Raw genomic sequence first — 24,330 nt, forward strand, 5'->3', positions numbered from 1 at the left:
AAAATAATGTCGTGTCTAATGTTCAGACAGCCTTTCATGTTGGGCTCTTTTCATATTTTGTGCGTGTGTGTGTGAGAGCGGAATAGTGTGATACAAGTAATACTCAAGTATTAAGGATAACATACAATGTAATGTTAAACTATTTGTTATCAATGTAGCAAAAGCCAAGTCAGGCAAAGTGTTGAGTGATACGAAAAGGCATTTTAAAGTTTTATGAGAAAAATTAAAGGCAACAATAAAATAACAAGAAACTGAAATATATACATATATATATATATATATATATATATATATATATATATATATATATATATATATATATATATATATATATATATATATATATATATATATATATATATATGTATATTTGTTTTAAAAATAATTTGCAACACTTTTTAGGGAAGTAAACCGTTTGGTTCCACTTTATCGTCTCTTGCTTCTAGGAACTGCCAAAGATATTTGTTTTTATTTTTCAATCAAAACAACACAAACATTGGATGATTCTAAAGACAAACCAAGGAATCAACATCAAACAGAATCCATACATACTTCAGCATTTGCCAGACAATCGAAAATCCACACAAACAATAGTTGGGAAAAACAAAAACACATTTTTAATATAAATATACGTATGTATATTTTTTGTTTTTATGTTATATATGTATGAATATAATAATACATAAATATTTGACATATTTCCAAAACACATAAATCACTCAAAAAATGACACAATTTTTGGGTTTCCCTCATAATTAGGAAATGAGACGCCAAAGATAATGTTTAGGCAGCCACTCATTCACCCATTTGCCCAGACACTCGCCGCACACCCACATGTATACACCAAACGTATAGCAGCAGAGGCTTAATAAAATCACACACAAGCGCGCACACAAAATAGACATAGGCTTGGAAAGTAATAGACAGTAAGTGGATGTGGATTTCTAAGGATAAATTTTTTGTGTGTATATGTGTGGGTGATGTTGTTAAAGTTTAAGGAAATTGAATGGATGGATCTTTAATATTGAATACAGCGATTTATAGCATTGAAAATAAAAATGGTTGAAAATTTTCTATATTTTAAGACTTTGGATTTCAAATGATTTGGTTTTATTAGCAAAACCTCAGTGAGGGGAAAAAGCTTTTAGGGGAATCAGATAATTTTTTGATGTTTTCTGGAGAAACTTTTTGGCAAAAATTGCCAAAACTGTTTAAGAATGGAATTAGTAATACAAAGGAATTAGGGTGATCTAGTTAAAATTATAGACCGAAAAAGAACTGAGCCATTTCTTATTTTACGTCAAAGGCAGCTAACGACAAAAGTCAGAAAAAAATCGATGAGTCAATGATGATAATATACAGGATTTGCCTAAATTTGTAAAAAATGGCTTTTGAACCACAACAACGCCCCGAAGGCATCATTGATTACGCCCGAATTTTTGACCAGCATTAATATAAAGTCAACTTTCGAGTTTTCTGGGCTTAACTCTGGTTGGCAAAGCCTCCCCATTTTTTTAATACTTCAAGCGCAGGTTAGTCTATAAAGAATATATTATCTTCATCATCGATGGGTTCTTATTTTCGGATTTGCTTCTATTGTCTATTCAAAGGTTAGGTTGAAAAGAAGGGCGAAAAATCGTAAAAAAAGACGTATAGCTTTCAGTTAATTATATAAGGAATTCCGTTGCCTTAACAAAATTCCTTAACTTATTTCATTTACTCTAAGAATTGGCTTTTGATATTTTAAAACACTGGGTATTGACAGAGAAATGCACCAACATTTTATCGAGTTCCCCTCATGCCCTCATAAATGGGCTTCTAGGCCCAGGTGACGCGTAAGGAGGCCTGTTATCCTACTAATCTCTTTCTTACCTATTAATAAAAGGTTCTTCGTTTTTACTTCATTGGGGTCTTCCTACAAGAGTTTTGTGTTTTTCCCTACATCTTCATTGTTACATAGGGAAATGTGGACTTTTTTCACCATACCTTTAACTCTAGACGTGATTCATTTAGCTGTATTGGATTGTCTAAGTTAACTAATTTCCTATCTGTTTTTTGCGAGGGAGTTCGCAATCTCATTACCTCTTTTCCCCTCATAACCGAAAACCAATATAATGCGTACTGAGACATGTTGATTGAGATTATAGATTCCAACATAATTTTTTATTTTACTATCTTGGATGTTATGGATTTTATTGCGATCCCTCTTTCTGTTTCGACGTTTACGACAGTCTGTCTCGTATCGTATTATGATCGGGCAAGAGAAAAGAGATTACGGTGTATGGGAAAGAGAAAAGAGATTATATATATGGTATATAAAGAATTCCAGTTCCACTCTCTCCCCTAGCACTGATCCATCTGTGAAACAACTGTTTCCAGTAGGATAGGAGCCTCTGGTAGAAATTAATGATTCAAATGAGGCAACGTTCTTATCCGTTTTTATACCCTACACCACAAGGTGGTCAGGGTATTATGTCTTTGTGCATTTGTTTGTAACAGGCATAAGGAAAAGAGATAGACCCATAGTTCCTTTTGATGATCTGCATAGAATCACATTCTGAGTCGATTTATGCATGTCCGTCCGCCCGTCTGTCCGTCTGTCCATGTATTTTTATAAACAAAGTACAATTCGACTTTATTGACCGATCCAGATGAAATTTTGCAAAGATCTTTTTTTAGGCCCAAGGACGAACCCTATTGAAATTGGAGATAATCGGTCAAAATTTAGATTTAGCTCCCATATATATCTTCGTCCGATTTGCCTTTTATTGTGCACCAAACGTGTAATAGCAGCCCGAATTGTATGGAATTTTGCATATACACCCACATTAGGCCTGAAAATATGTATGCCAAATTTGATCGAAATCGGTTCAGATAAAGCTATAGCTCCCATATATATTGTTCATCCGATTTGTTATTTTTGTCCACCGCCGCCGTAATATGCACAATGCAACAACAATATTTGGGGAAATATATCAAATACAGCTCAGAAATACATTTGCTAAATTTTATCGAGATCGGTTCAGATTTGGATATAGCTCCCATATATAACTTCGTCTTTTTAACCTTTTATTGTGCACCAAACGTCTAATATTTGTCCAAATGGGATGGAATTTGGCACTTACGACCGAATTGAGTCTAGAAGCTAGTATTTCAAATTTGGTGAAGATCGGTTCAGATATAGCTATAGTTTCCATATATATTATTCATCCGATTTGTTATATTTGTTACCCACAACCGTAATATGCACTCCGTAACAACGATATTCCGGGAAATATATCAAACACAGCTCAGAAATATCTTTGCCAAATTTTATCGACATCGGTTCAGATTTGGATATAGCTCCCATATATATCTTTATCCGATTTCAAATTAATTGTGCACCAAATGGGCAATACAATTCCGCATTTAAAAGATACAAATGCTGCGGCATATTTAGTCCTTTGAACTTTAAATTATAATTATAATCACAGCGTGTATGATTGAATTCTCCCATAAAAACTTTTAATTGTTATGTGGAGCTCTACTTAATTAGCAAAGTGGTGTAGGGTATCATAAAGTCGGCCCTGCCCGACTTTAAGACTTTCTTTACTAGTTTTTTTTTTTTTTTGATTATATGCCAAATGACCTTTATCTATATATGTCGCTCTATTTTCTATTTTTTTGGTTTTATTTTATATATGCTAGAATATAAAAAAAATATTATTTTACAAATTTATAGAACAATAAGGCCTTGAATTACCTCTTTATAAAAAAAACCTAGAAGTTTTTTATTTTTTTTTATCCTTTTCAGATAGAATTTTTTAAAAAATTTTACCTTTCGGGACGCAACATCTATGTTCAAAAAATATTTAAAAAAATGTCATACTTGAGATATCGGAAAAATATTCAAGTAATCCATGTTACAGTCAGAACAAAATTTTAAACCCCTTACTTACATGAATACCACCGACCCGAACGTAACTTAATTTTTACTATTTTTTTCAATTTAGACCATTTTCATCTTAAACATTTTCCACATTAGGTATATTAAACTCCCTTTAGAACTTGTTAAATGCTGTGAATGAATGTATGACGTTACTTTGCTTTGGTTGAAGTTCTAATTTTAGCGTGGTGGGTGGAGGATGAGGGAAGGGATTGTTTTATTCAACATTTTACTACGAGACAGCATATTACTTTCCGCTTAACAATTTCTCCAGAAAGCACTACAACTTTTCATGCTTCTGATATTGTTCAGATGTTTGTTGCTGCTGTTGCTTCAACGTCTTTGTCTTTCTCTTGGTTATGTTGGTGTTGTAAAATGTTCACTTGGCTTTTGGGTTGTGTGTTAGAATTCGCTTTAAAAATTTGCGTCGTTTCAAGTCTCTTGTCTTAAAGGATATTGTTGGCAGACAGCGACTGAATGGTGTACGATTTGCTAAATGCAATGACGTGGACCCAGACAGATAATAACAGTGATGTTGATGATGTTAGCAAAGATGATGATGAGTACTACGATGGTATTTTCCACTAAAAACATTATTGCCATTAGGCCACATTAGTCGAATAACTCATTACGAGGTAACATTAATAAACTAATGATGGCATTACCTATGGGTTTGAAAAAGTTGTTGTTTATTTTTTATTATATACTTAATCTAACTATATGAAATTAGTTAGACATGGGAATAAGAAAAATTGCATTTTCAGCTTAAAAATTAGGTAAATCAGCTTATCTTCGTTAAGGCGCAGATATAATTAAAAATATTCCACTCAAAATTATTCTACAACGTATTTCCCTCGAATTCCAATCGTTGCTATCATCCAATACGCTCTAAATGCCCACCAATCTCTGATGTGACCGACAGGATGGAATGGATCTAGTGTTCCTTTTCATTGAACGATTCTAAATATGCTGTTATAATTTTGTTGTTACCTTTTTTCGGATAAATTTACAAGGGTCGGACGCTCCACACGGAAAACAGTTTCGCTTATTCACATCTGAAGATGGGGGGAGAGTATTTTTGCCTGGATACGCGTGTAAAAATCTAACTATATGTATATGTGTGTCGGTACGTACGTCGGTCGGTTTGTCTGAAATAAACGTTAAAACGCAAAACTCTTCCAGCTAACAAAATGCCAAAGAATAAGACAAGCAGAACTGAGCTATACTGACAGGGCAGCACAACGATTTTTGTTGTACGTTCAAGTTTTGTTTTCTTCTTTTAACAAAAATTTTGTGCGAAAATTTTGTTGATGTTATTGTTCTTGTTGTTGGGATATAGCACATACATACATACATACATACATACATACATACATACATACATACATACGAAGTACAATGTAGTATATAAGCCGGTATATCGGACGGTTGGTCGTTGTCTTGTAATGTATTTTCTTGTAAATTGTTTGTTGTTATTGTTGCTTTTGTAGTCCGTCCATCCATCCAGTCAGCCAACCAGCCGACAGTCTTTCATTTTTAGTCTGTTTGTCTGTCTGTCGGTTCGTTGCATTGTGAAGATTTTCTCCCCATTATATTTTGAAGTGTGAGTCAATTTGAAGCAATTTAAGCGATTTTTTATTAAGTGCAAAATGCTATAGTCAGGAAATTGGAGCACTTTACTTTGCCATGGATGTACAGAACAAAAACAAAGTACTTCGGTAGAAAAAGAAAAACAAGAGTTCATACACAGCCAATGATGATGGGTATGACCGAATGAAAGATAGACAGACAGCTGAATTCTTTTGGGAGGAAGTGTTTGTAAGCAACGAATTGTTTTTTGGAAAAATTGATTCAAACAAATATGCCGACCGATCTAACCCAAGATATTACATAATTTTAATCCATGATTGCCGATTTTTTAATCTTGAAATTTTTTTGCCTTTTTCCATTTTGTTTTGGAGAAACAAAAAAAAAAAAAAATACTTCCCTTGCTTGGCACTGTTCACATGAACTTGTTTTAATTTCCGTTTGAAATTTAATTTCTTGTTATTATGAAGCAGCAGTGAGGGCTTGTTCATTGTCTGTAGTGACATTTCCGTTTTGATATTTTTAGAGTTACCAGCTTCCAGAATTAAAAATTCAAAGTCACAGGAATTTGTCAAATGAAAGCAAATTTGTTCAAAGAATCTTTTTTGTAAATTTTGGTACTTGCCCCCTCTACTAAGATGACCAGCCCTTGAAATTTATGCTAATATAATGTCAGAAAAAACAACAATTTTAAGAACTACCAAAACAAATGTATGAAAAATGTTATTGAAATTTTGTGGACATTTTATTTTCTGTCACTAAGTGTTTGCATGTGAGTGTGTCCGTTTGGTTGTTATTTGTGCTAAATTTTAAGCAACAGCAAATAACACAACATATATACAAATTCTTAGAATTTATTTTTTAAATGACAACATCTACAATAATATTCACACACATAGTATCTGAATTTCCAAAAAACCAGACCCTAAATATAGTAACAACAATTGCCGACAAATGTTGAAATTTTAAATCCCAAGGAATTGCAAGTCAAATAAAAGCTTTGAAAAGGCAAAATACAGCAAGTCGCAAGAAAGGGAGCCGAGGAGAGACAGATATGTGAGCAGCAAAATATGGCAAAGAAACGCAAGAACTTTGACATTTTTCTTGGTTTGTTTGCTAGTTAGCAGAAGCAGAACCAAAAACAGAAGAAGGAAGAACACATTGACATGATATTCTTAGAAAGTTTTAAATAAATAAGCAAGACTTTGAAACAAATGTGAGCTCATATTGGGGTGGTCCAACGAAGGAAGATATTCTCAATATATTATTAGAAGCTTAACATTTTTGATTGCCTTTTTTATACCCTTTACCATAGTATGGAGGGAGGTAACACCTCGAAATATAAATTTTAGAATTATAAATTCTATTAGATTAGCCGATGTCGGTCTGTTTGTCTGTCCGTCTGTAAAATCACTCTAGCTCCCGATCGAAATGAAGAAGGTTGATAAAATTGTACTCAGATGTGTGTTTGATCGGCAGGACTTTTTGTGTTGAAAATGGGATACATTGTTTTGATGCAGACCCTATATAACTGAACTGAAACATATTTTTATGTCTTTGTTCGCAGTATTCACTGGAATTGTTTCAAGTTTTGTATTTGTAGTGGTCAATCACAAAAATTACCTGTAAAAGTGTAGGTATTCGGCCCAATATAACGGTAACTCCCTTTATTAAGTATTTGACGATTTTAGTATTTTTCAAACTTGACCTCCGTCACTGTAACAAATGCCTAAGATATCGTGAATAACGAACTAAAACTACAGCAGCTACAGCTACAAACATTTCCAAAACAAATCAAAGTCACATTTACTGGTAACAATGATAGTGAGCGAAATGAAACTTCTCTTAAAAGTCTCTTTTCTAACATACATTCACCTCCACGAAAAAATTGGAAAATATTAATTTCTGTTCAAGTGAATTCGTTGCGATTACACTAGCCTTAGAGATTGCTATAAAAGCGCTGCGAACAGCAAACTGAATTACATATATATTATACATATATTTACTGCATTTTTTAATTTTCATATATTTTTTGAATTATGTATTTGGCTTGTCTAAAATATCACTGTAATTACACTGTCATTCTAATGTGAAAAAGTACCAAGTCAATATTTTGCAAAACAAAAAAAATATATATATAATAATAAATGAATAAAAATATATAGGGAGTAAACAAGGTAACTACCATTGATGATTCTATGCTTCATTACCAGCCAACCGTTGGTTTGTTGGTTGTTAACTACATAATTGTACGAATATAAAAATATCTATACACAATTATCGTGATTTTGTTATATCTACAACAATTAAGCAAAGTTCTAAGGCAATCTCGATGTTAAGTCATGAGACCAAACTACCCATGCTCTAAAATCTGTTCATCGTTTTGGATTTGTTAAAATTGTTGACTTATCCCCATTTGTTTCTCAGAGTAACAATTTGTAGTTCATGTTTGTTCTTTTAATGAGCTATCAGTTTAGCAGCGGACCATTACAACTGTTTTGCTATATCATATGAATTATGATCATTTTCTCTTTATTGCAGTGTGAGAATAATTATGAGTCACTGTTGGTTTACTCTACGATCAAAATGATAAAATGCAATCTAGATTTGTTATTAATAATAAATTAAACGAAATTTGTGAGATTTTAAAACTACAAATTAAGACAGTGATATATCATAGATTCAATTCGAAAAGATAAAGAAGAAGAAGAAGTAAAATTTGTAGAAAGGCTGATGTACATAAAACTTCCTCCGACACATTGTATTAATTTTTTTCTTTTACTTCAGGTTTTCTCCATCTTATTTTTATATTTTCCAATTTTCTCATTAACGTCAATCACTTTCTACTAAACCACAAACCCTGTTGTTTCTGGCCATTCTGAATTTGATGTTTTCTCGTTGAAACAAAAAAGGTAGACTGTCGTAATCACTGAAGCATATAACCTTTTGTTGCCTTGATGGCGTCGGTGTTATCCAACAAAAGGTATGGGAACCGTTAAAAAAAAACACAAAATATACAGAAATCTAATTAACATACAAAAGAAATAACGAAAAAAATATAAAAGTTGACCATGCATAAAACTGGAGGAATTCTTCTATTCAGGAAGGAAGTACAAAACTATTTATATTTTTTGGCGTATTATATAAATCATAAAAAACAACCGGTAGCATTTTGTAGTTAATTTTGTGCATAAAAGTTTTATACCCAGGAATTTGGTAAGCAAAATTTGCATAGACCAAATTTGGAAAAATTTTAAGAACTATATGCCTTAATGAATATTTTAGAACTCTTAAAATGTATTTTAAAATAACACGGAACTGCAAGGAAAAGTCTTAAATTCTTATGTGAATAAGAAAACCTCATTTCTGTCCCCCAAAAAATGCAGAAACGAATAAAAATTAACTTTTTTATGTAAATAATACGAAATCTGACTAAAACAAAAGAGTCATATATATGGAAGGTTAGGACAAGCGAGTCTCCATCCTGTATACGTCCCAACAGTTATTATGTACATTTGTCAAAGTAGCCAACACTTTAAGGTTGTACTCATTTTTGAATTCAATTTATTAGAGTTTAATTCTAACTCAATTCTTTTAATTATAGTAATGAAGTGTAATGTATAAATCCTTATAACATCGACTAAATATTTAGGTAAATAACCACTTCCCTTTTCTTAAAGAAATCTTTGTCGACATTTATCGGAATTGTTAAATTATCCTTCATAAAATCCCTTAAAAATTCTATCCAAATCTTAAAAGTACCATCCCTTTTCTTAAAGATGTAATATCTCTATCGAATATTATCGGAATTTTTAAATTATCCACAATAAAATCCGTTAAAAATTCTGTTCAAATCCTAAAAATACCGAATGTAGCCGTTATATTAGGGTCTATACGCGACGTGGACCGGAATAGGAAACTAAACATAAATTGGTAAATAATGTAGCCAAAATCATTAAAATACCGTATACTGCGAAATACCAATATGGGGGCTATACCAAAACGTGGACCTGCACAGACTATTTTCATTCTTAGGCTGTAGTATTCATTGCGAACTTCAAATACCACATGTGAAACAATTTCGGTGAAGAATGTTGCTAAAGTCATCAAAATACCGAATATCGGGAGATACTGTAATATGAGGGCTATACCAAAACGTGTACCTATATGATCCATTTTCAATACCAAAAGTCCTGCAGACATAATATACATTTGGGTAAAATTTTGTCAACCTACTTTATCATCAATCAATATATTTTTCTAAAGTGATTTTTAAGAAAATGAATTGTATCGGATTCTGAATAACCTTAAAGGTAAATTTCAATTGAATAAGTCCTCTTTTCTTTTGTTACAACAATATCAAATTTTATTTTTGAGTATAAACATTAAAAAATGCCGACTTTGGGTTTTTTACCAAGCAGAGATTTATTAAATGATTAAACGTCCGGCTTTAAGAATTTATAATTCATTTATCCGGAAGGATGAACAAAGTCCGATTGAAAATTTTTGGCTCCTCCAGAAGTAAAATTCGTGAAACGGCGCCCTCTAATTGGAGGAAATTAATTAAAACACTATTCGAGAACTTCAGGCACGGCTGGAACTCAACATTGGCATATGAAATATTAAGATCAAATTACAAGCAATTTTATTTAGAAATATTGTTTAAACAATTGTGTAGCATTTTTCGTTTTCCCAGCAATTAGTTAACAAACTGCACCTTTGTTTTTATTCATTTTACCGTCGGAAATTTGTCAAATAAAATATTCATAAAAGCAAATATTTATTATATATTAAAATTTAAAAAAAAATCAAATAAATTTATTAGCAACTTTTAAAAATCATTCATTCTAGTTTTCATTTTTCCAACGTTGCAAACGAACCCTTTCTTCCACATTTCATATTTTTAATTTGTTCAACATGTAGGACAAACAATGAATTGCCGAAAAAATGAATAATGGCTGATTTGGTTTCTGGCGTTCGACCTCCATAAAACATACATCCGTCGATTCACATTGATCAACCCATAAATATTACACACACTCTCAGCAAAAACTCACATGCAAGCACTCATCCGCATATACACACACATAGTTGCAAAACAACACACACACACACACCGGGCTCTTGCCATGGCAACCCGCAATAATAACAAGAACAACAAAACGAAAAATGAATATGCAGGCGGAGATTTTAGCCAGCCATTGATTGCCGACGGCAAAATATCAACAGCCATTCTTTTGTACAGCTGTTTCAAACTCAACGCAACAACTTTTGCGCTGTTTGTTTTGCTCTCACAGAGTAGTAACAAGGAAATGGCAACATTTGTCATAACGAGTCAGCCAACATATTCGTAGTGGTTGCATGCACACGAGAAACTCTCCCTCTCTTAATTGATAAGAAAATCTCTTTCCCTCTCAAAAACGAAATGTTGTTGCCGTAGTAATGTCCTTGTTTACCGTTGTAAATTAACTGTGAGTGAGAGAACAACATCACATAAATATGATTAATTGCTTCGTTGTTGTATTCTCTATCTCTGTTGTGCACACACGCAATTGACATAACTGTTCCATGATGGCCTGCAATAATTTACAATCAGCTGTTTCCCGCCAAAGTTGAACGCATGCTCGTAAAAAATTAAGAGAATATAGTCGTTCTCTTTTGCTGGAAAGTATGTGTTAAGGGTACAATGTTGACTGGAAGGAAAATGTTGAGGGATACGAGGCATGCAATCATGTTGAGATGCATTGAGAAATGTTGCAAAAAATTTTGAACAATGATCTGCAACAAACGAGCAATTTAATTTGAAATGTTAAGATGTTTTGGATTCAATTATAACGGACAAATAGAAAGGTAGTCGATATCAGTCATAGTCATTTTATTTCAATTTGAAGATTGTTTCCTTTAGTTAAACTCATGTACAAAAACTGGTTTCGTTGTTCTCGAATTGCCTTTGAAAGTAAAGCAATTTTCTAAGCCAAATAACTTGAATTCTGGAAAATAGTTCGTTATGTTATTCAAAACAATCTGATCCTATAAAATACTATTTTTGCCAAGGTTACAATTATTTGCTTTTTATTTTCGTACGCAAACATACATTGTGCTTATGTCACACAGAAAAAAATTTGATTAATGTAAGATAAAATGTAAGTCATTTTTAAGTGGGTTGTGTTACATACCTGATAAAAATTACGGAAATCTTACATAAAAATTGGAAGTAGTTCGCGTTTTCAGCAGTTGGTTAAATCTTCTTAAAATCTTGCTGTGATATCGAACAGTTATTAATTTAAATGGTGTCCGTAATAATTAATCTAAAATATTGCAAACAAAGCGACTAATTCCTATTTTTTTTCTATATTGATTCAGAAGCAAAAGCTCTAAAATATGCTTAAATCGGTATTACCTAATTTTATTATAGCTCGTCTTTATTTACTGAATTACATTTTACCAATATCTTGAAAACGTGTGGTAACATCGTAAGATTGGAAAACGTCCTAGAAACGTAACACACAAGCAAAAACATTACTTATATTGTATTTTGAGGAAACTGTACAGTACTTTTTCTAATGGCACACTAGATATAAATAAAGCACTGTCGACATGTAGATGGTGCTAAGTAGATTTTATTAGCTTGATATACAATAGATGTCTGTGAAAGATCCATTAAACTTACGTCGTAAAGAGATTGGGTCGGCGGGAGTTAGAACGCAGCCCCGTTTTTTCATACCATCCACTACAGTATGGAGGGTATATTAAGTTTGTCATTCCGTTTGTAACACCTCGAAATATACATTTTAGACCCCACAAAATATATAATTCTATGACGATTTAGCGATGTCAGTCCGTCTATCTGTCTGTCCGTGGGTTGTTAAAATTTTACTCAAATGTATATTTTGTCTGCAGTACTTTTGGTATTGGAAATGGGTCAGGTAGATCTCGTTTTGGTATAGCCCCTGTATAATGGTACCTCTCGATATTTTGTATTTTGATGATTTTAGCGACATAATTCACCGGAAATGTTTTAAATTTGGTACTTGAAGTTCGTAATAGATACTACAGCCTACGACAGAAAATTGTTCGTGCGGGTCAACGCCTTCGTATAGCCCCATATAACGGTACCTCCAAATATTCGATATTTTGATGATTTTAACGACATTATTTACCGATTTATTTTCAAGTTTCTTTAATATAACAGATACATTCGGTATTTTTAAGATTCTATCAGAATTATTAACGTTTTTTTTGAAAATTGCAAAATTCGTTCCAAATTATGGAGGGTATTCAAAGTTTTTTTTTTTTTTTGAAATCGTAATAAGAATGTGCAGTACTTTAGCAACCATGTAGATACACCTTGAAAAATCCCAACTGGCGAATATTTTTTTTACAAATATGCTTAATTTTGGAATAAAAACAGAAAATTGCATTTTAGTTAAATAAATCTAGTTTTCTAATCTTACTTGCATATACTCCCAATGAGTCTCAATAAACACATTCGTATAAAATCGGAATGTCTGCTAACCACTAAACACTGACCAACATCAACAAACAATTCATTTGACGGCAAATTGAAACTATTTCTCTTTCTTTCTTTTCTTTTGGCCAAATATACGTTGTAAGAATGAGCGAACAAACGATCGATCTATCGACGAATAGATGGATGGATATATTTTCATACAATTACAGGACGTCGCTGTGCAAAACGAGAGTACACATAAGGTAAAAATGTTGAACTTGTTTAGGCTAAAATTGTCCAACAGCCGGAGGAGCAGACGACAGCAGTCAGCCGCAAAGCATTAACAATAAGCATCGATATTAAAAACAACAACAACTACAACACAAAGCCAACAATTGTGAACAACATTTGATGCAAACACCTTTAAGACGTTGCACGGCACAAAGTAAAGAGAATTCACATTCAGGACAGAGTAGACAGAAGGAAAAAACTGATATGGGAAAAAGTACACTCATAAAAAGGGAATTTACTGAAATTAGGCGGCCGATGTGGCAATATCTACTTAAAAATGTACATGTGAATTATAAATAAGTTAAAAAGCAGTAAGTTCGGCCGGGCCGAACTTTTAATACCCTCCACCATTTGCAACGAATTTAGAAAATTTTCAAAAAATAAAATCCTTAAAAAATTCTGTTAAAATTTTAAAAATACCGAATATAGCCGTTATTTTGGGGTCTATACGACGTGGACATACAAAGGCATTGTTTGTCATAAGCCATTACCATATTTAAATTCGAAACTTGAAATAAACGGTTAATAATGTAGCTAAAATCATCAAAATACCGAATATAGGGAGGTACCGTTATATGGGGGCTATACGAAGACCTGGACCCGCACAGACAATTTTCTGTCACAGACTGTAGTTCCCATAACGAACTTCAAATACCAATTTTAAAACAATTCCGGTGAATAATGTCGCTAAAATCATCAAAATACCGAATATAGGGAGGTACCGTTATATGGGGGCTATATGAAGACGTGGACCTGCACAGCAATTTTCTGTCTTAGGGTGTAGTATCCATTTTGAACTTCAAATACCAAATTTGAAACAATTCCCGTGAATAATGTCGCTAAAATCATCAAAATACCGAATATATGGAGGTACCGTTATATGGGGGCTATATGAAAACGTGGACCTACATGGCCCATTTACGAACTTAACCTGCCTACTCAATTCATTCGAAAGATAGCGTGATTACAACAGACAGACAGACGGACAGACAGACACGGACAGACAGACAGACGGACATCGCTAAATCGACTTAGAATTTCACGCTGATCAAGAATATATATACTTTGTTGGGTCTGATATGAGTATTTCGAGGAGTTACAAACGGAATAACAAAGTTAATATACCCTCCATAGTATGGTGGAGGGTATAAAAATAACTTTAGCTTATTTAATCAGCTAAAGCTAATATCAGCTAAAAGTTAATATACATATTTACATTTATTGTTACTTGACTCCACATTTTTCCCAATGTTAACACAAAAATATAAAGAAAATATCTGTTTATGTTGTCTTTTTACACAAAAATTCAGTTAAACCGGAAAATTTCACTACTTTTAGCATTACTAGTAACGACAACTTAATCTGCATTAGCAGTAAGTCAAAAATAATGACAACCACATACCCTCCTAATTACCGGTAAGTTATGAAATAATAATATCATTCCTAAATATTTAAGAAGAGAAAATAACTTACTTTTATCATAAAAATAAATAAGAAACGACTGCATGGATTGAGCAAGTTCGACCATAAAACAAAAGGCCGCTGATTCAAATCTTCGCGATTTAAATGCCGACGCAGCTGAAATTGTCTGACTTCAACTAAAATTTGACCATTAAATGAATGAATAGCTATAATTTGCAAGAATAGAGAAATACGTGAACAATGCATCTATGAGATCTACTTCTTTTATTTATTTGTGACAGACTTCATAATGGCTCTTAAGAAGGTGGAAATATTTTTGTTGTCACATTTCAACAAACATCTAAATATATAACTATATTTTGCCAGAGCTACCATATTGAAAGGGGTTTGATCATTTTATTTTATATGATTCGCTAATTTCTCTTTCACATTCTTTTCTCGCAGTGTGACATTCATTGAGAATGCATTGTTAGGGAATTAAGTTTTACTAAATGGTCAGACAGAACATAACAATCGTCCTCTGGCTATATTAACAATGGTAACTAAGTAGTTGTGGCCTTAGAGAGTAAAGTGCTTGTTGGTAAGTTGTTGTATTTGGATTTTTGTTTTAAGCTTTGGCTTTTAGATCTTTTGCAGGCAAACCTTAAAAGGAAAGCTAGCTAGCTGGCTGGCTGACTAGCCAACTTGGCAGTCAGGTAGTTGTGGCTAGAAGGTAATATTTGTATGTCCGACTGTCTGTCTGTCCGTCCATCCGACCGTTCAATTGTCCAGGTCAGCTACAAAACGCACATGTTCACTGCCAAAGATCAATACATTTCTTGGCTGGCTGGATGGCTGGCACATAACAATACGGCTGCGCCGTGGGCTCTCCTCTGACCAATGAACAAAAAACGCCTTCTTTGGATGGATGTTTTTGGTTAGCCGGCTGGCCTGGCTGACTAGTCAGTTATCCGGATGCTTTTGGCATAGGGATGAATGGTGGTGTCTGGCAGGCTGGATGGTTATTTTGTAAAAAGTGGAGCGTTCCATTTGTTCTTGTTTACGTTCTATACAAACATATACACATACATACGTATATAGGTAGTACGATCGGGACGAGAGAACACATTTTTAGCTTGGCCTTAACATGCTCCAACAAAATGTCTTGTTTAGCAAAGTTTGAAACGGAAACAAGCAACATTTTGTAATGCTCTTGTTAGTTGTTTGGCTTTGATTTTCTTGCGTTTTTAGAACACAACAACAAAAGCAACAACAACAGCAGCAACAAAAATTGTGGCGATGCCACGTTTGTTAACCATTCGTCCAGAGTCTTGAGTGTGCGCTTAAGAGCAAATTAAACGAAAAGTGCGTTTAAAATGTTCATGTTGTTGTTGTTCGTGTGTATGTTGTTTACTTGCGTTTTAGCGAAAATAACGAGAGCCCCCAAAAACCGATAATGTGTGCAAGCATGCGTACACTTTTTCTTACCGTGTTCATCTTGTGGTCGGTCACGCACATTAAATTTTTGGGGTCTGCATCTTAAGTTTTTTAGTTCATGTTTAACGCTTGCTATTTTGTCGGGGCGGAGTGAGAGACAGTGGGTTCAGTGAGAAATTAGTTGGCGGTAATTGCGGTTGAGTTATACGAATAGGAAGATTAAACCTATAATTCGAAATTATTTAAATTTTTTTTCCTAATTACAAGTTGACTGTTTCTGATGATGTTGAAAATATTTATTTGGAATTCTATAATTGGTGTACAGGGTGAGATAAAAAACTGCAACAAAGTCAAACACCATAATTTTTACATTTTTTAAACTTTATTGAATGAAATCAAAAAATGTCGGAAATAGCTTCTAATTTTGGAATAAGTTTACATTTGTTCGAATTGATCACCTTTGGCAAGAATTATGGCCTTCAAACGGCCAATTAAACCGTCACACGCTGCCCGAATGTTGCCCATTCCCGGCGAAGCTCACGCTTGAGGTGATCGACACTTTAGTATTTTTTAGTGTCAACATTGCTTTCCAAAATACTTCAGGCACAATAGTTCAACGGTTTGGTATCCGGAGATTTTGGTTTCCAATGTGCGCTGGAAATGAAACGAACAAGTTCGAAGGAACTATTCCTAGAAACGAACAGTGGGAACTATATCCAGCCCTTTCGTCCATCTCGTTCCTTGTAATTCACACAGTATTTTAACCCTTCATTATAGAAGTGTAGGGTAGATATACGATTTTAACATTCTATATTCTAAAGGAACCAATCTAGATGGCTAAAATTTTGGTCATACGCATGTTATGATTAAATTTTTGTGGAATTAAACATGTGTTATATAGATGTACGTTTTTGTACTACACCATTTGTTCGTTTGAACAAAGAATCCCATGAAAATACTTTCCCAATCCCAATGAATACTCTAGTTATTAAAGGTGTTTTTTTTATCTTTTTCTTTGTTTGTTGTTGCTTCGGTTTTACAATTGTCCTCACTTTCTCTTGAGAAAAAAGGATAGATAGAAACTAATAATATAATTTAAGCCAAAAAGGCATATATATTGTTTGAGTACAACTTTATTTTTGTTGCAAGGACAATAAAAACGATGGAAGTACAAGGAAAGATATAAAGAGAAAATGAACGACTGAGCTTAAAAATGAATGACAAAATGGTTGGCTTACGTGAGAAGGAACGAATCCTTATCATAGAAACTTCAATTACATAATATCGAAGATACAGAATTGAACTTCACTTTTGATCTATATCTCAAGTAGCACCATAAAAAACCATAATCATTTTTTACCACTGTTCCAATGGCTCTTTGAGAATTACTCCATTTAGTTTTATTTGCCTGATGTTTCTTTTCGATTTGATATTTAACATTGCCGGGAAGCCAAAGAATGACTTAAAAATTTAACAAGGCTCAAAACACAATTTAAACGCATGCAAATTCGTTGTCAAAAGCTGAAGGAAGAAATAAATGCAAAGCAAAAAAAAAAGTCCTAAAAACACCATCAACATAAAACGCAACATTTTAAAGATAAATAAGTGAACTCCGCACCAGCAACAACATGATTTTTTCTATTGCGTTTTTTTTTTTTTTGTTTCTTGGTTTGTTGTCTTCGCCATTTCATGCATATGACTTTTGTTTTGGTTCCTTACTATGCCATGTTACTATGTTTTCCTTCTAAAGTTTGGCAGACAAGTGATAAACTCTTGTGGCCCCGTTAAGCCCAGCTCTCCTCCAAATGGCATGTCCATGCTCTCATATTACCTTGATATGAAGGTGTTTGCATATATTTTGCAGGATTTAAGAAAAGCCACACTCTGATGTTTCTATCAGTTAGGCCAGCTTGGAAAAAGGCAAAAAAAAAATTCAACTGAATGGCAACTCATATGCATATGCCAGCTACCATTCCGAATGCATGCATTTGGGATTGAATCGACAGTAAGGTTCGCACTTTTTTCTGATATTTTTTATGAACCAACAACCTGCTGCTTTAAGTGTTTGCTTGCATTTTATTTTTTAGATTTCAGCGCCTTTCAATATTGATTTCTTAGCAGCAACTGAAATCTTTGTTTCTTTATGTAAATTCGCCTCCTCATGCCATGTGCTTGGATGGACGCGAGATCCCAAAGACACACTAAAAATAACATTCGAGGACTAATTGATTAGCACCAAACAAGATTTTTATCTCAGTTTGAAAACTTAATTATTTTTTGAATGAAATGAAAGTTAAAATAAAGCAAAAAAATGAATCGAAAATAAAAAGCATTAACAGTGAAAAGAAACCGGTTTGTTTGAGGGAGGAATTAAAGATTCTAGATTTTATAAAATATTCAACTTATTGATAAAATCGAATTATTTTGAGGGAATTTTAATATCTGTATCGGCTTGATTTAGAAATAGATTTATCAATTTATTTGCCATCTACTATATGTTGAATCCCATGTAAAGTATTCACAATTCTTTAAATGTAGTTTTGAAATATGGATATTTGAAGCTATACATTACATGTTTTATAAGTTAACCACTTTAATGGGGCCAATTAAAATTACTCAGATTTAGAATATTTCTATAGTTATTAATTTTTTGGGATGGATTATCCTAACAAATATAAAGCTCACCAACAATAATAGCTTTCGAAAAATAAAAGATATTTTCAAGAATTACTTACGGATTTTCACAACATGAAAAAATGTTTGGGTTATCTAATATTTAAGATACCGGTTGTTTGAAATACTGAGGTTTTGACTAGGAAAATTTATCTTTAAACCATGATGTCCTTTTCATTAGGGCAGTAATCGCTCGACTTTTCTTTAAATCAAAGAGAGCTTTGGTGAGTACCTTTTGGAAATATAACAGCTTTGATTGATTCGTTAAAAGGTTTTACTTTTCTCCTAATGATGGAGGTTGTAAAATATTTGATTAGACCTATAATTACATGTGTTTATTGGTGGCCCCATTTTATAGTTTGCGCTGTTGAAGCTCCGTTATTTATTTTTTTAATATAAGGTAAAGTTGGTGAGTCGATTGAAAAACGTAATATTTCGCGAAATATTCGTAGTATTCGTATTTAAACATTTCAAAAATAACAGTATTTCATATTTTTGGAAGGAATCTGAATGGAATTTGCAAATTTTCAAAAAAAAAATCAGTTGAAAAATATTGCTAAAATCATATAAACGGTGTTACCAATTTAATGGCGTTACTGTAACATTGAGGCCTATATGGAGACGTGGACTTACATAGGCAATTTTCTTTCATTGGCTGTGGTAGGCAACAGATGATTTTGACAGATGGACAGACAGACGTACGGACATCGTTAAATCGATTTAGAAATTTATGCTGATCATGTATATATATATATATATATATATATATATATATATATATATATATATATATATATATATATATATATATATATATATATATGTAGGGCCTACAATTTGGATGGCTTTTTCAAATAAACGGTAAGTTTATTTTTTCAGATTTCCGAGAATTGGTACGTTCTGATTTAAATTTTCAGGCACAATTTCTAAGCAAATTGTTTTTACTGTGGTATTTTGAATTTTTTGGATGAAAGTTCGCCCTAATTTTTAATATCGGCCCACTTTTTGCCTACAGCTTTATTTACCTGATTGAGTGTGCATTTGGGCTTCTCTACATTCCGACTTTAAACGAGTTTCTAGAACCTTTATATATCTTTGGAAAAGTAAGCATAAACTTCCGCTCGAAATGTTTAGTGAGTTTTACCTATGCTTTATTTTGCTCGAGTCTCCAATATCTATATTATCTATCTGTCCTTTTCTATAACCCAGTATTTATCATTGGTTCTCATATATTTCAATCTTAAATAGATGTTTCCGTTTCTTGTAACTTATTTCTTTCTTCTTCTTGTAATCACTTTTAATGAAAATGTCTTTTGTCAAAAGGTAAATTGTCGTTGTTGTTTTTGCGATATAACAAACAACATAACACGTTACCATATAAGTCACAAATGGAAGACAACAACATGTTACATCTTGGTTGCAAAAACACAAGAAAACGAAACGAAAATAATATCATCGGAAGGCCTATTAAATTGCCCCTCATTCGCGACATTATTTGCCATTGCCAAGGGGCAGTTAGTAGTATTAACGTACAAAAAGAAAATTGTGAAAAAACTGACTATGTCATTTGGTAATGCTAAGTATGCAATTTTAACATCTTCTTTAAGACCATGTCCATGCTAAATCTGAAACGACTTGTTGGTATTTCAGCAAACAAAAAATCTACAATACAATGACAATAAACAAAAAAATTAAACATGATCAACGAAATCACCAAACAACAAAAACGCGTTTAAAGCTGTGTTTAATGTCACATAAAAATGTCATTTCATTTTGCTTAGTGTTGCGAAGCGACGCGACAGTTGCAAAGTAATTTCTTCAATAACATTTACATGAGAGCCAATAAAAAATTACCGGAAATTTGTAATCAATGAATGAAGGAGCAGATAGTTACAAAAGGCCACAATTTGCATTGACTTAACATCGTACATTGTGGCTAAGACAGAAATGGCAAATGAAATGTTATTTACCTTTTTTGTTTGTAACAGGAATAAAAGTTTCACACAATTTTGCAAGAAAAAATCCTTGATTAATCCACAAAAGAGGTCAAATGGGAAACTGAAAAGAAAAAAATAAACAAATTTTATTATAGCTATAAAAATTATGTTGTTATATATTCCAGTTTTCAATAGCAGAGTCATCAACCACCAAACATGTTTTTCTAATAAGAAATGCTAATTAATTTTGCAATTCCCAATTTGCTAATGTGAAAACTGCATAATAATAATTTAAAACGTCATTTTAATAAAAAATTGTTTTGAAACTTCATTCAGTCTGAATAAATCTTTTGTGTCTCGTACCATCGCTTGTTACCGTGATACTGGCTGAGTAGCCCTACGTCAAGGAAGTGGACGGAAGTAAACAGCAACATCAGCAGTAATGGTTCGAAAAGTAAAGAAGCGACTTGGTCGAAACCCGCAGTTTGTAAACCAATCAAATGATCGTGTTTACTTACCAAAGAGCTCAGCTGAAAATGTGCACCTTCGGGTAAACACCGGAACTCAAGCGCCGGCCATGGCGATGGTGTGGGCCGCCATAAGAGCCGATGGTCGCTCTCCGCTAGTATTAGTCGACCGTGACATCAGCATAAATGCCGAATATTATCGCGAAAATATTCTGGAGGGTGTATTAAAGCCTTGGGCACGCAAACATTTGGCCGGACACCTTGGACATTGCAACAGGTCCACCCAAGAATGGTTACAAAATGAGGTTCCTCGCTTCATTTCCAGCGCACAATGGCCACCAAAATCTCTGGATACCAATCCGTTGGACTATTGTGTCAGCATTATTTTCGAAAGCATGGTTGGCACTAAAAAATATTAAAGTGTCGATCACCTCAAGCAAGCGCTTCGCCGGGAATGAGCCAAAATACCGCAGAGCAACATTCGGGCAGAGTGTGTTGGTTTCATTGGCCACTTGAAGGCCATAATTCGTGCCAAATGTGACCAATTCGAACAAATCTAAACTTATTCTAAAATTTGATGCTATTTGAGACATTTATTGCTTTCATTCAATAAATTAAAAAAAACATGTTAAAATTATGGTGTTTGACTTTGTTGCAGTTTTTTTTTTATCTCAACCGTATGTCCAGATTTAGATTAGAACGTTAATTGCGACAATTATTATCTCTCCTTCCAACTTGTCGCTGGTATTTTTACTATACAATTGCTTTTCAGAAATGTTTATATTTCATGGCTGTCTTCTCTAACATTTTTATTTTTGTAGAAAATCATAAAAGGAATTTTCAAAAAAAAAAAAAAATAGCCATTGCGATCAATATATTTTTCCAGTTCAATTCTTCTTAATACTGCAAAGAGATCTAGCCAAAATCAAACTTGGGTAATGTAAACTGTGACTATTTTCCCTTTTTTCTCTTCATTTATTTTAGATACAAATTAATTAATTGATGAAAAAAAGTTTTAGGCATATTTTGTTTGGAACCAACACGAATGGCAAAAAATAGCAAATTTCTGTAACGACAAAAGAGGTTGGCATTGTTGCGAATGGTTATGGCGCCATCTGTCATCGCATAGCTAACGCATGAAATATTCTTACTACATACACACAAATTCTTTGTCCTAACAGAGATATGAGATGTTTATCTCTAGGTTTGTGTTATGTTAATTTTGATGACACGCCAACGCATCTGCCACACTGCGGCGGATATGTTTAGGTACAAATGTTATGAATTGGAAAATAAATAAATCAATCTATTGGAATTAGATCTAATAGTTTATAATTTTTTAATTTTACATAAGATATTTTTAACAGAATCTCATTAATTTGTATTTATTAAACATCTGAAGGAAACAGATTTTCAAAATGACGTTTCAAAGGCCAAATTATGGGTTTAGTTTGGATATTTAGTAGTTATATTCTGACAAGACCTAACTAGAGTCATCAATTAAATCAAAGATTTAAAATAATGCATTAAATTCTATGTTGATGAAATCATTTTAGCTTCTCGGTGCGTGTATTTTTTCTTGTGCATACATTTGTTGTTAAATTTATAAAATAGCTTAGCGATGACTGAGTGATTTATTCATCAACGTCCAGGCTTAACAGCTGAAGCTAGAATCTTGAAATTTTTGGAAATTCGTACTAGAAGGATATAAGATTTACTAAGAGGCACTAAAAATGTTATCCATTGTATTGTTCAAACTGATGGAATTAGAATTCTAAAATTTAGAAAAAGGGTCTTTAATGGGTTGTGGTAAAAATGTATGAAAGGTTTCTTTGTACAGGGTGAGAAAAAAATTCAACAAAGTCGAACGCCATAATTTTTTTAATTTTATTGAATGAAAGCAAAAAATGTCGAAAATATCTTAAAATCTTAGAATAAGTTTAGATTTATTCGGATTGGTCTCCTTTTGCTCGAATACTGCCCGAATGATGCTCTGCGCTATTTTGGCCCATTCCCGACGAAGCGCTTGCTTGAAGTGATCGACACTTTGGTATTTTTTGCCAACCTTGTTTTACAAAATACTCCAGACACAATAGTCCAACGGATAGGTATCCGGAGATTTTGGTGGCCATTGTGCGCTGGAAATGAAGCGAGGAACCTAATTTTGTAACCATTCTTGGGTGGCGCGTTCTGAGTGCGATGTTGCTGAGTCCCGTTGGAATGTTCTAGGTCTGCGGCCAAATGTTTGCGTTCCCAAGGCTTTAATACACCCTCCAAAATATTTTCGCGATAATATTCGGCATTTATTCTAATGCCACGGTCGATTAATATGAACGGAGAGCGACCATCGGCTGTTATGGCGGCTCACACCATCACCATGGCCGGCGCTTGAGTTCCAAGTAAATACTATCATTTTGTTCGTTTACAAACTGCTGGACAACGAATGTTTTCTCATCTAAGCAACTCTTAAGCTCTTCCGAGTCTATTTTCTTTCTTTGCGGTGTAAGTTTTTGCACTTTTTGGAATTTGCCGAATGGAATATTGCAATATGTTCGATCAAGTCGCTTCTTTACTTTTCAAACCATTTCTGCTGATGTTGCTGTTTTCTTCGGTACACTTTCTTGAGTAACGAGCGATGATACGAGGCACAAAAGATTTATTCACATTTAAATGCTGAGGTGCTCTAACTACTCTAGCCACTTGTGGTTTCCCAGCCAAATATAAAGAAATCACACTATCACGCTTGAATTCCACGATAAATAACTTTTTTTCTGGAAAATTCTCGGCAAGATGCTTTTGTACGCTTGTAAGCAATATAATGAGCTGTCACTCGAATAATTTTAACAGCCGTCGGACAAGTGGCTTAGAAATGACAGCAGTCTGAAGTTGGTTGCAGTTTTTTCATCTCATCCTGTATACTGGCGAACGCAGCGGGGAAATTTTATCGAAAAGAAAGAGAGTTTTATGAAAAAAAGAAAGTTGAATGAGTTAAATGTGACTTTTCAAGCCATTCTCTTCTCAAAAACTTTTTGGCAAACTTTACGCGTGTGGATTAAAACATGTGCAAATTTTGTACAAATTCCATTTATTACTTTGAATTAATATTGCCAAAATATGTCAATCATATTCACGTCAGTCGACACCTCAACCTTGTAGCGAAGC

General features: G+C 33.3%; 1 protein-coding gene across 6 annotated transcripts in view; it reads right to left on the reverse strand.

Annotated features, from left to right (window-relative positions):
• Positions 1–24,330, reverse strand: part of LOC101901148 (homeotic protein antennapedia) — a 281,076-nt gene that overhangs the window by 158,939 nt on the left and 97,807 nt on the right. For all 6 annotated transcript variants that reach the window (XM_059126636.1, XM_059126632.1, XM_059126634.1 and 3 more), the window contains one exon: positions 20,735–20,822. The gene's annotated coding sequence lies outside the window, so the exon portion shown is untranslated. The remainder of the gene's footprint in view (positions 1–20,734; positions 20,823–24,330) is intronic.

The sequence above is a fragment of the Musca domestica genome, unplaced genomic scaffold (assembly GCF_030504385.1).
Source record: "Musca domestica strain aabys unplaced genomic scaffold, Musca_domestica.polishedcontigs.V.1.1 4, whole genome shotgun sequence".
Taxonomy (NCBI): Eukaryota; Metazoa; Arthropoda; class Insecta; order Diptera; family Muscidae; genus Musca; species Musca domestica.